The sequence below is a fragment of the Anopheles gambiae genome, chromosome 2, assembly GCF_943734735.2.
Source record: "Anopheles gambiae chromosome 2, idAnoGambNW_F1_1, whole genome shotgun sequence".
NCBI lineage: Eukaryota > Metazoa > Arthropoda > Insecta > Diptera > Culicidae > Anopheles > Anopheles gambiae.
This window is the reverse complement of record NC_064601.1, coordinates 105,676,385-105,687,428: the sequence shown is the minus strand read 5'-3', so window position 1 is coordinate 105,687,428 and position 11,044 is coordinate 105,676,385. Positions and strand designations below refer to the sequence as shown.

Sequence of the window (11,044 nt, the reverse complement as noted above, 5' to 3'; positions counted from 1 at the left end):
AGCACGTACATGCCGTCATGTCGCCTAATATATCACAGTAGAGTTGGAGCTTATTGTAGAGAGAAAAAGAAAGAGAGATAAAGAGAAAGAGAGAGAGAGAGAGAGAGCCATAGAAAGAAAGCGGGGAAACTTATTGCACGATAGTGTTGCGTGAAGGCGCCTTTTTTGTGTAGCATGATTCATGCGTTCGTTGACATGGCTTTGGTGCATAATTTGTTGCAACAATTTTCTTTTTATTTGATAATGGTATACTTTGCTCAACTCCTACTTTTCAAACAAGAAATTAATACAAAATCAATTGTTTAACAATCAGGCTCTTTATTTAATATTTTATCATTTTTTAACACGAATTTCCCATTTTCCCTCCACTCCTACAAGCCGAAAAGTAAATCTGTTTGCCACATAACATCCTTCCATAAATCAATCCGCTTTAACCTTCCAAATGGACGCAACCCTCGATCCCTTATCAATCAACCGATACGGGCAAAGGATTAATTGGAACAATCACCAGGCAGTCGTTCGGGGCACGGAAATCAATTACCGATCGATTGTTTCGCCCGTTTAATTCCGGTTGCTCGTTGCTCGGAGCGTTACCGCCAAACGCACAGTGCGGCAAGGTCGTTCTTTTTCCGTATCGCATCGATACCGTGCTTCACACTCGCAATTACGTCAATATTTAGCATTGAAAGAAGAAAGAGAGCACCAATCGAGGGTGCATTTGTTCGAGCTTCGAGCTTGCGAGCGATCGTACAACGTTTCGGAGCGACGGACCGATAATTACACCAAAGACAACCGTGACAGACGGCCGACTCCCGGAACGAGCCCCGAAGCGCGTGTCCAAACGTGCTCGTTGGTCCCAAACGTTCCCGCTCGGTCTTTTACAGTCTGTCCCGCCGTTGGTCATAATCCGGCCCACATCACCCGCATCGACGATGGTGGTATTTGAGAATGGTTCTATAGAAGAAAAAAAAATACATCCCCCACGAAAGAAAGGGAAATACCATCGATCGCGCGCGATACACACAAACGGAACGGATGATGACGAATGATGAGGTGTGCGACCGTCGATCGCCGACTGATCCTTTTCCGTAGCCGGGCGGGGAAGAAATCAAGGGAAGGATTTATCTTTTTTTTCTTTGCTGTTGCTTCCCAAACCCGCCCCGCAGCTTCGCTGGCACTATAATAATGCTTCAGATACGGCACGCACCTGCTGCCACTCGGACCCGTTCGGTTACCGTCGAGAGAGGAGGCGACGCATTATGATTTATGTTTTGCTTTCCAATACGGCATCGAAGTTGCCCCGCAACGGCGTGGCCATCGAAACTGGAACGAATCGAAAGGGGCGATCGGTTCGCTCCTGGTCCTGGGTTTCTCCTTTCATCCTTCTGTCTTTCCTTTTTACACTCAGTTTCCTTGTTTCTCATCTCCCCCCCGTCTCGAGGGGTCCTGAGCAACGTTTTGCAGGATTTTAGAACGTTACAGCGCTATTGGATGATGGATTTTGGTCCCATTTTTATTCAACCATGCGTCGGATTTTGATGCGTACCGTTCCGACCCGCAGCAGATCTAATCCTAGTCTTTTTTTATGTTATGATGAACTTCAGTGAGCTGATGTGAATGGACAGAAGGGTGGAAAAAAGGACAAGTGTGCTATGGGGGAGAGAAACAACAAAGGATGAATCTCTAAAATGGGCCATACACACGCAAAAAGGATGCATGTCTTTTCGGTAGGATTACATCGGAGCCCGTCAGTCCCGCCAGGCCTCAAACAGGAAATGCTGCAAAAGGGAACACTATCCGAAACGGTCACGATCGGGTAGACGGGGGAAGAGGGAGGTGAAATGGACGACAATCATATGAAGAGTAGAGGAACTGGCGATAGGAAAACAAGAGGAGAAAACCTCGGTCCACCGATGTCGAATGTGTAATGTTTCCTATTTCATGCAGGTGAACCTTCACCAATCATCCCTGGCGGATGAAAGCGAACGTAAAGTGTGGGAAAGTGTGCGCTGCTCTCGTTGCTGTGCACAGGTTGAACAACAGAGTTTTAGGACCTTTATCTGTTATTCCCTTCTCTTCCCTTCTCTGAAGTCGTCTGGGGTTTTAAGTGTTGGTTTCAAATTCAACGTCTCTGCAAATGGAATGTTGTGCAGCGGGATCCCTTTTTTTGCTTAAGCCACTCGGGCAACTCCCGGCGGGTGATCGGATTCGTTGTGCCAATGCTTAGAGCGGTGCAATAATGAAAATTGAATGCATTTCCTGTATTGGATGGTACCGTTTGATCATGATTGGGATTTCAGCATTCAGCGCAAAGGGCACAGGTGCGGTTTGGAACGGTTCAAACGTAGCGTTCCGTAATTTTCGAGGAGTTGTAGACGAACAAGTAACGTTTGCAGATCTCTTTTCTGTCTAACGGATGTTGAGCAAATGCATTATTATTTTAGTTCAGATATTGGATGGTACAAAAGATGTGTGGATGCGTGAATAAAATTAGCTAAATTGGTCTGGTTATAGGACTACGCTTAGCAACTCCAAAATTCTGTAATAGCATTTAATATTCATATTAGCCCTAGAACTCATCGCAAATAATAATAACTGATCATAGAACTGATGTAGTACCTATTCTGCTTTCAAACTGACTTTGAACTGATGCTGACCTCATACTGGGATTTTAGCAAGTTCATGAATCTGTTCCTCATGATAAAGAAACTCATTTTGAACTCATTCCGGCCCTGGAAACAATCCTGAATTCATATCAGTCTTGGAACCAATTCTAATCCAATATCGGCTCTGTTACTGATCTTGGAAATGAAACTGACCCTATCTAGAACTGACTCCGAACCTATACCAATTCTGGAATTGAACATCAGTACTTCAATAGCAGGTCTGGAACCTATCGTGATCCTCACTGGTCTTGTAATTGATATCGAACTCATACCGGTCTTTGAACTGATACCTATACTCTGGACCTGAACGTATACGTAAGGAACTGATAAAAATGATGATACAATTCGTTTGTATACGACAAAACGTTAGAACTGTTGCGACGCTAAATTCTACTGGAACTGGTATAGAACTCATATTGGCCCTGAGGCTGATCCTGAACTCAAATCGATCTTGAAACTGACCGGGAAACTACATTGGCTTAAAAATTGATCTGACATCAAATCGCGATCGAACCTGTACCTGTCCAGAAAGTGATGTCATAACCATTATAACATATCATTTAGCTAAGAATGTTGAGATTAGTAACTTATATGCTTATTATCAAAGATTATGATCAAAATTTTGTCACTTAAAATCCGTAGAATATTGTAAATCTAAATTTCTCGCCTTCTATCAAACTATGGTCAAAAATAAGTTAGTATTGGAGATATTTTTTTCAAAATGTTCTCCATACCGATTCCATGAATTGATAGTTAGTTTGATCTCTTCTATTTTTATTTTCCCTTTTTACAAATGTCCTATCGTTCATCCTCATCGTCTTGGTGCTCTACTTTAAACGGCATATGCAAACAATGCTTCAACAAAAATGCAACCCGCTCACGGTCAGATCGATAAGCGTGAAAGTGTAACAGACGCCCCCAAACAGCCCGGTGAGTTACGGCATGGCAACGCTCTACCCAACTCTGCCTTCATTTACACATTCCACCTTCTGCACACGCCCTTGCAACCGCACACGATCGGTCGGGCGGTCTAACTTTTACCATATCCTTTTTTGTTTTTTTTTTTTTGGCGCTCTAGAAGGGGGCTTTTTTGTTTGCAAATCGACCTTGTGGTGCTCCCGGGCGTTTCGACCGTTTGTTAGCATCCATCCGGGACCACCTACTCCGTTGCATGCCCGCTAAAAAATGAAACGAAAAAACCAACGCATAATATTGCTCCCACTGCCTGCACAGCTGCACAAGGTGGGGCCTTACCTTTTGCTTTCCCACCGAGTAGCCGACGTAAAACACAATTCCCATACGCTTCCACCGCGACCGTACCAGAAGGCTCAAGGATGCACGAGCCGGCCCCGAACGTCCGCGTGGTGTGTGGTTTTGCTTGCTTTTATGGACGCCGGATGTTTTATGTTTGCCGCCGTCAGCGGTTCCAACGATCTGTGGGGCTCCCAAGGCTCCACAATTACCGTCCCGGCGGATGGAGGGGACACGAGAGCAAAATCCGGGAACGGTTGTGAACCATGAACCGCGACGGCGGTGGCAGCGACCGGTGATTGGATGAACCTGAGGCGCCCAAATGCACGAAAAATTTGAACGGCCCACCGTTTCTGGGTGGTTTGCGATTTGGTGGCTGCAGTTCAACCACGCTCGAGGTAAAGTTAATTCAAACTTCGGTTTGTTTTACGATCGTTGGATAAGCTCTCGTTTAAATAAGGGCTCACTTTAGAGAAGGGTCATAAAAAGGGAAGAAAAGGAATTCAAATGTGGTGAGCTAAGTAATTAAAATGGGTAAAGAATTCAATGCAATTTTCCAACATATAAAAAGATTTCTATTACTTTACACATAAATATAATTTTCAATTCAACAAAACGGACACAACAGATCACAATACTTTATCTCACGCTCACAACACATTAAGAGCACTGACTAAAACTAACATTACCCAAAAATCTCATCCCCAAAACACTCGACCGCTCCCGAAATCCTACCACCCCACCTTATCCTACCACCTTACCATATTGCATTCCCCCTGGAGCGGAACTATAAAATAAATAATAATTTCAACGCTCTGCCACACACACAGACGGACGCCCGCCGTGGAGTTCGGTAGGATATGGATTTGTTTGGAGAAAACCACTCTCAACGATGCGCCGCCATATAGCATAACGTTGCATATTGCGCTGGGAACAAAAAACAACAACTCAAAAACACACCCGCCGGCACAAATGGTGGCAGTTTCCAACCATTTTGGCACACCGAGCCATTGCATTTGCTTATGCTCTCGCGGTACTGTTTGCGCGCGTGTGTGGATGGAGGGGGGGAGGTGAACGGGGCAGCGCAAATGAATTGCGGTGTATGCAAGACCACCACTGGTGCAAGATGTTATTTTGTTACCTTTTTGTTTATGTAAGACATACCATCCCTCGAGACGCCTCCATTCGTTCTATGCGCGTACGACTTTTGCTTTGGCTGGTTCTCCCACCGACTGCGTGGAGGTGAATGCACCACTGCACCAAACTACTGCACGCCCAGCGTCATTTGTCATAGTGTGCCAAACTCCTCCACTCGTTTTTCCGCCCGGGCAGGAAAATTGAGGACATCAAACATCTTGCTTGGGAAAATAAACATCGCGCACACAAAATGTGGGTTAAACCGTTGAGCACACATTCAATCGAATCTGACAACCGGATCAGCAGCGAGCAACCAGAGGAAAAGCGTGCAACCAGTGTGTGTATGTGTGTGTTTTTGCGCCTACAGTTTGCAGCAGTCAACAATGTTTGGACGGGAAAAATCGAACCTGAAACGATTTGACGGCGGTTTTGTGCGGACACTAATTGCCAGTGAAATCGGTACGTTTTGGCATCGTTGACTGCGAACGATCGCTGGGACCGTACTCCCGGAAACTATTCGTCAAAACTGGTACGTAATCATTACTGTGACACAGAGAGGTATGGTAGAGAGACAGAGAGACGGAGAGACAGGAATGGGAACACTTCCCCCAGGACAATCGCATGGCAATCGGATTGAACGCGCAACATTTTCCATACAATCCGCAGTGTTGCGTTTTCTTCGCGCAAACTTTGCCTGTATTTTCAATGAGCCAAGCGATTTTACCCCCTCCTACACGCATTGTATCCTACAGCACGCTTGTCGCGGCAACGTTCACCACATACACACACACATCTCCACACTCAGGGTACGACATCTTCCCTGTTGCTGTTCTGGACTCAGACAAAATTTGTGTCTCTACAGTTATTGTTCAAAAAAGTAGTAGCTCCTAGGATCTGAATTTACAAACAAATATTAAAATATTATGTTATGTTAATGATATTGCACTCAATTTAATTGAGCTACATTAAGTTTTTACATATCTTTCGTAAAAGTTCGTCAGAGTATGAAAATGTCGATACAATTTGTCATGAATAACTTAAATTTTAAGATTTTCGCGCATAAAATTATGACGCGCGCTGTGTGTGCGGCGGCGTAATTCGCTACTCGCATAGCCGTCTCGCTTCTTCTTGTGTGTGCTTTACCGTTGCTCACCGCTTCAAGAACATTGCTGCTCACACACACGTCAGTCTGTGGCAAACAATTGGAGGGGGAGGACGTGTCGGTTTGCTCCAGAAATCGTGTGTGATTTTGGTGTTCTGGATTTGGTTCCATCCCTGTTTGTTTTGGTGAAATTGAAAAGGTAAGACTCATAGACCGATGTAAAAGTGATGTTGATCAGAACATCATCTACCGAAGTGAGAGTAAAGTGATGTTGATGGTGACTGATTATTTTCTTTGTTTCTTTTCCTGCTTTCATCCACTGATGGTGTCGAGCATCGCCGAGGATGTGATCGAATGCGGAATATTCGAAACGAGGAGATTCATTCCGGATTTTGTTTGCAATAAGGTAAGTTATGAAAACACACAAAGCATACGAAAAAAGAGTGAGTAATCTTATTCTTAACTTTCATTTCTTCAACAGCGCTGAACTAATCCTCCAGCTTACAGGACGGCAAAGGTACACGCACAAACGTGCACACATCAGCCTTCTCGGAGAACGAGAACACGGGAGGGGGAGACCGGCAACGTATAGAACCTTTACGCTCCCTCGTGCGTTCGTGCGTGCGTGCGCGCCCGCGTCTATGTGTGTGTATGTGTGTGCATGCCTGCGTGCGTGGCTGTGTGTGTTTTTGCCGCTTCGCATAACGAGATCCTACGGGATCACCTTGCGAAAAACACCAAGAGAGGGGGAGGGGTAGGTATGTGTGTATGTGTGTGTATGTGTGCTTGCATGCGTGCGTGGCTGTGTATGTGTGTGTATGTGTGCTTGCATGCGTGCGTGGCTGTGTATGTGTGTGTATGTGTGCTTTTGCTGTTTGGCGATCTCCTACGGAATCACCTTGGGAAAACACGTGGGGGGGGGGGGGGAGGAGTGAGGTGTGTGTGTGCTTGCCTGCGTGCTTTGTGTGTGTGTTTTTGCGTTCACGTTCTACGGGATCACTTTGCGAAAAACACCAAGGGGAGGAGGAGGTGTTAGTGTGTGTGTGTGTGTGTGTGTGTGTGTGTGTGTGTGTGTGTGTGTGTGTGTGTGTGTGTGTGTGTGTGTGTGTGTGTGTGTGTATGTTTTTTTTTTCTTTGCCGATTCGCACTCTCTCGCGGATCTAGTTGTGTGCGTTAGTTTTTTTTTTAGTTTCTTCGAAAAATACCTGGGGGAGGATGTGTGTATGAAAGAATGTACTTCAGAAAAGAAAGTGAAAATAAAAAAAACGAATATGAAATATGTTAAACGAAGTTTTAAGTGTGTCTGAACTCATTGCAATCCGAAAGAAAGCGAGGGGGGCTCTTAAAATGTAGTACACATGTATGCAACATGTATCGTGTCGCCGCGACGGTGTATCTCGCTCAATCCGTTAAGCCTGAAAAGTGCTTCTATCGGATCGTCTAATCGGGCGCCATTTAATCAATCCGTTAGCGAAAAGTCGCATGGATTTTGGTACCGGGGTTGACACGAGACGACCATTTGTCATTTGAAGCTGCACTCCAACCCAACCGACATTATCGCGCGACATTTTACAATTTTGTATGAGAAAAAACGGGCTCAAAACGTTCTCAAATCGTGCTCATTAGCAGCACTAAAGAGCACGTTTCTGCAACGGTGCAACAGCGTGTATCATACATGTAGTTTCTGTATGCTACATTATTGTTCAATTTCTTTCATTCTCTCCTCTCTCCCAAAACAAACACAGCCTCTCTCTCTCATTTTTCCATTACACACATTCGCTCTTTATTTTACCACTTTACCTCTACTCACACATACACTTTTCAATACTCACACAATTCACACTGCAGAAAACCCGTTGCGGGATACACACGTACCCGTCTTGCCTGCCTTCTCTCCTCGTTCTTCCTTTCATCCAGCGTTGTCTTCGTCGAATGGTGTGCACGCGTTAAAAATTATTCCTGCTTGCCTCCCCCTCGCTGCTCCCAGGTGCTGCGCTAGCGTGCTGGATGATCGTCCCTACCTTCCTGCCGCCTCTCCTCTACCAGGCGCTAGCACGTTGGAGGATCGTTCCTGCCTTCCTGCCGCTTCTCCATCGTCCGGCGCTAACGCGTTGAATGATCGTTCCTGCCTCTCCTGTCCTTAATATCCTTAAGAGGGAAATATTATCTATTTTGAAAACCGCTGTTCCATTTAACGCGAAGCATGATACTTACCAACCAATTGATTATTTCTATCGTGGTCCGTGCTCACTTCCATTTGTGCGTGTGTTACGATTTGCTATAGAAAACGAAATTGATTTGATATCACCAATTATTAATACCATTCAGTTTGATACAGATTGATATAATCCTTTATTAAAAGCTGTACTTACCAAATAGTTTTTCCGTACTGGTTTCACGAGAGAAAAAAACGGGCACGCATCGACGCGTCCTACCGCTTGCAAACTTGATTTCACACTACCACATTTTCATGTGAACGCGAAGCAGCGCCTTCCTCTGGTGGCTATACAGGTATTCCCCGATATACGCCATACTCGATATACGCGATTTCGCTATAAGCTTTTTTTCTAAATTTGAAAGTTCTTTGAGCAAATTGTACAAATTTGACACATCGAATATCAAATTCAAAATAAATTCCCATTAGATCGAATATTAAAAGCCATTTCAAAAGGTGTACAATTGTAATCTTCAGTTGAATCAGATCAAATAACTAATTAAGTGGTAAATCCTACCACTTCAAGCAAAATTATACGAAAATTAGCTATAATTTGACTGAAAACTCGACATTTGCTAATATTCGAGATACGCTATTGCCTCCGGTCCGCATTGATAGCGTATATCGGGGAGTACCTGTACAATGATACAAAGAGCGGACGAGAGAAGATCGCTTGCGTGAACGCTTGGTGTAGCAAGCGAAATTGGACAAGTCCCAGAAAAGCGAGACACAAGAGTTTCTCTCAAACGATGGAAAGAGAAGAACCATATGCAACATGAGGATGGTTGGTGAAACACAGCCAAGTTGCGAGCAAAAAGTGACCAACACCCAGAAGAGCAAGACAGAGTGAAAATTTTTCTGAATGTTAGAATGAGAAAAATGATAGATACACATAAAAATCGCGCGATAATGCCGGTTGGGAACGGATCGATCGATACAATGTTGCATCCGGAACGATCGTTTGGGAATAAGTCAGCGAAAGAAACGAAGCTGATTCATCCATTTCCCTGTCGACAAAATCGAAAGGGAAGCGAAGGAAAGCGGTAGGTTTTAACGGGGTTGTATGCGCGTGGGGAGGAAAGAATGCGATACCATCGGTCACGAGCACGAGTCCGTAACCGTAAGGACAGGTCGAACATTATTTGGCACCACAGCTTTTGGGCGGGTTTTTTCGTGTGGCTGCAGCGCCGCATGTCACTGATCGGGCGATTAACTTCGCTTCGCAGTGCGACTCTATTTCACGCGTCGCGTTTGGGCAAATGGCTTCGTCACGACCCGTTCCGGGAATTGGGCGGTTTGTTCGTACATTGGCCAGGAATGGGGAAGGGATTGGCGTCACAGCAACGACTAGGTGACCGAGAGGTTGTCTTTAGTTGGTGGCACATGGGCGAATTTGCTTTGTGTATAAGAAAACATCAACATCAAGACGATGAATTGTTGACAGATTTTAGTAAAAAAGTTTTCGGATTTTATGTTCAGCGATAATTTCCTTTTATAAATTCTGAAAATAGGATCTGAGGGAAACATATAAAAAATCTACTAACAAGTTTCGACACAATAAATACAAATAAATACAAATAAATAAAAAGATTGATTGTTACAAATTCATATACTTAGAGCTGAAGAATGTAAAAAACATACATGTTGAGGTTTTAATGTCTTTCAATTTAGCAATAAACATAAACATCTGGTTGGAACCTCAAGTCTTCACAACCTCGGCAACATTTCAATGTAAAACCCGGGGAAGTTTCCTTACATCAAAAATCGAAAATCTTATCTGTTGGCTGGGAATTAATTACCTCAATAGTTGAATAATAGCCACATTAGTTGCTCATTATCCTCTTAAACACCTGCTGATCCTTGTACTTCAAATCCACCCCAAAACAAACCACTCAACCCGACATCAACTGTGCACTCGACATCGGACGACCTTGAAAGTACCACAAGCACTTCTTTTGCATGCCTTAGAACAGATTCATCCACTGCTTCGACATTCGATGGATGCACAGTTCCAATCCATGAAATTTTCTACGGGAAAAAAACCTTTCAGGATGACCCAGCATGTTGTACCATTTCAAACGCTGCTATTGTCTATCGGGCTGGAGTGTAATGCATACCTTGCGTTGCCCCACAGGACAATGCACCGGATGTGTCTTATTAATGCATCACCAGGGAAGCACGACAAGATGCCGAAGCGTGTGTCGTACAGAAAGTCGTGACGGGCTGTGTTGTCTGCACCAAACGGCCGACAGGCCAAACACTTTCGAACCAGTGAGTTCGAGAGATATGCACCTATATGGGGTCCGTCGGTCACGTCAAGAGCGTCCTACACACGCTGCTTTGTCTCCAATCGAGCAGTCATTTCCGGTGTCCATTCGGTTCCGAGGGCTGAGTCACCGAGACGAAAGATCACTGCACGATGGGAGTTTTTTGGTTTTTTTTTGTAAGCTAAAAGGGAAGGAAATGGACCTCAGAAAGAGAGAGAACTTCAACCTTAAGGAAACAAAAGCATTTCATGCTGGGAAGATTGGCAAACGGGATTTACAGAGTGTGTGTGTATAATTGCGGAAGAGAGCGGGAACTGCTAACCGGACAGCAAGGAAGACGGGACACGCTTTCCCTTCGGTGAAAAGAAAACAAAAAGCGGAATAAAACGAACCAAGAGAAAGAAAA

General features: G+C 44.5%; 1 long non-coding RNA gene across 1 annotated transcript; it reads left to right on the top strand.

The window, feature by feature from the left end:
• The first annotated feature begins 6,055 nt into the window (after positions 1-6,055).
• LOC133391957 (uncharacterized) lies at positions 6,056-7,446 on the top strand. The gene is made up of 2 exons (XR_009765383.1): positions 6,056-6,562; positions 6,638-7,446. It is a non-coding gene; the product is annotated as an uncharacterized LOC133391957 (long non-coding RNA).
• The last annotated feature ends 3,598 nt before the right edge of the window (positions 7,447-11,044 follow it).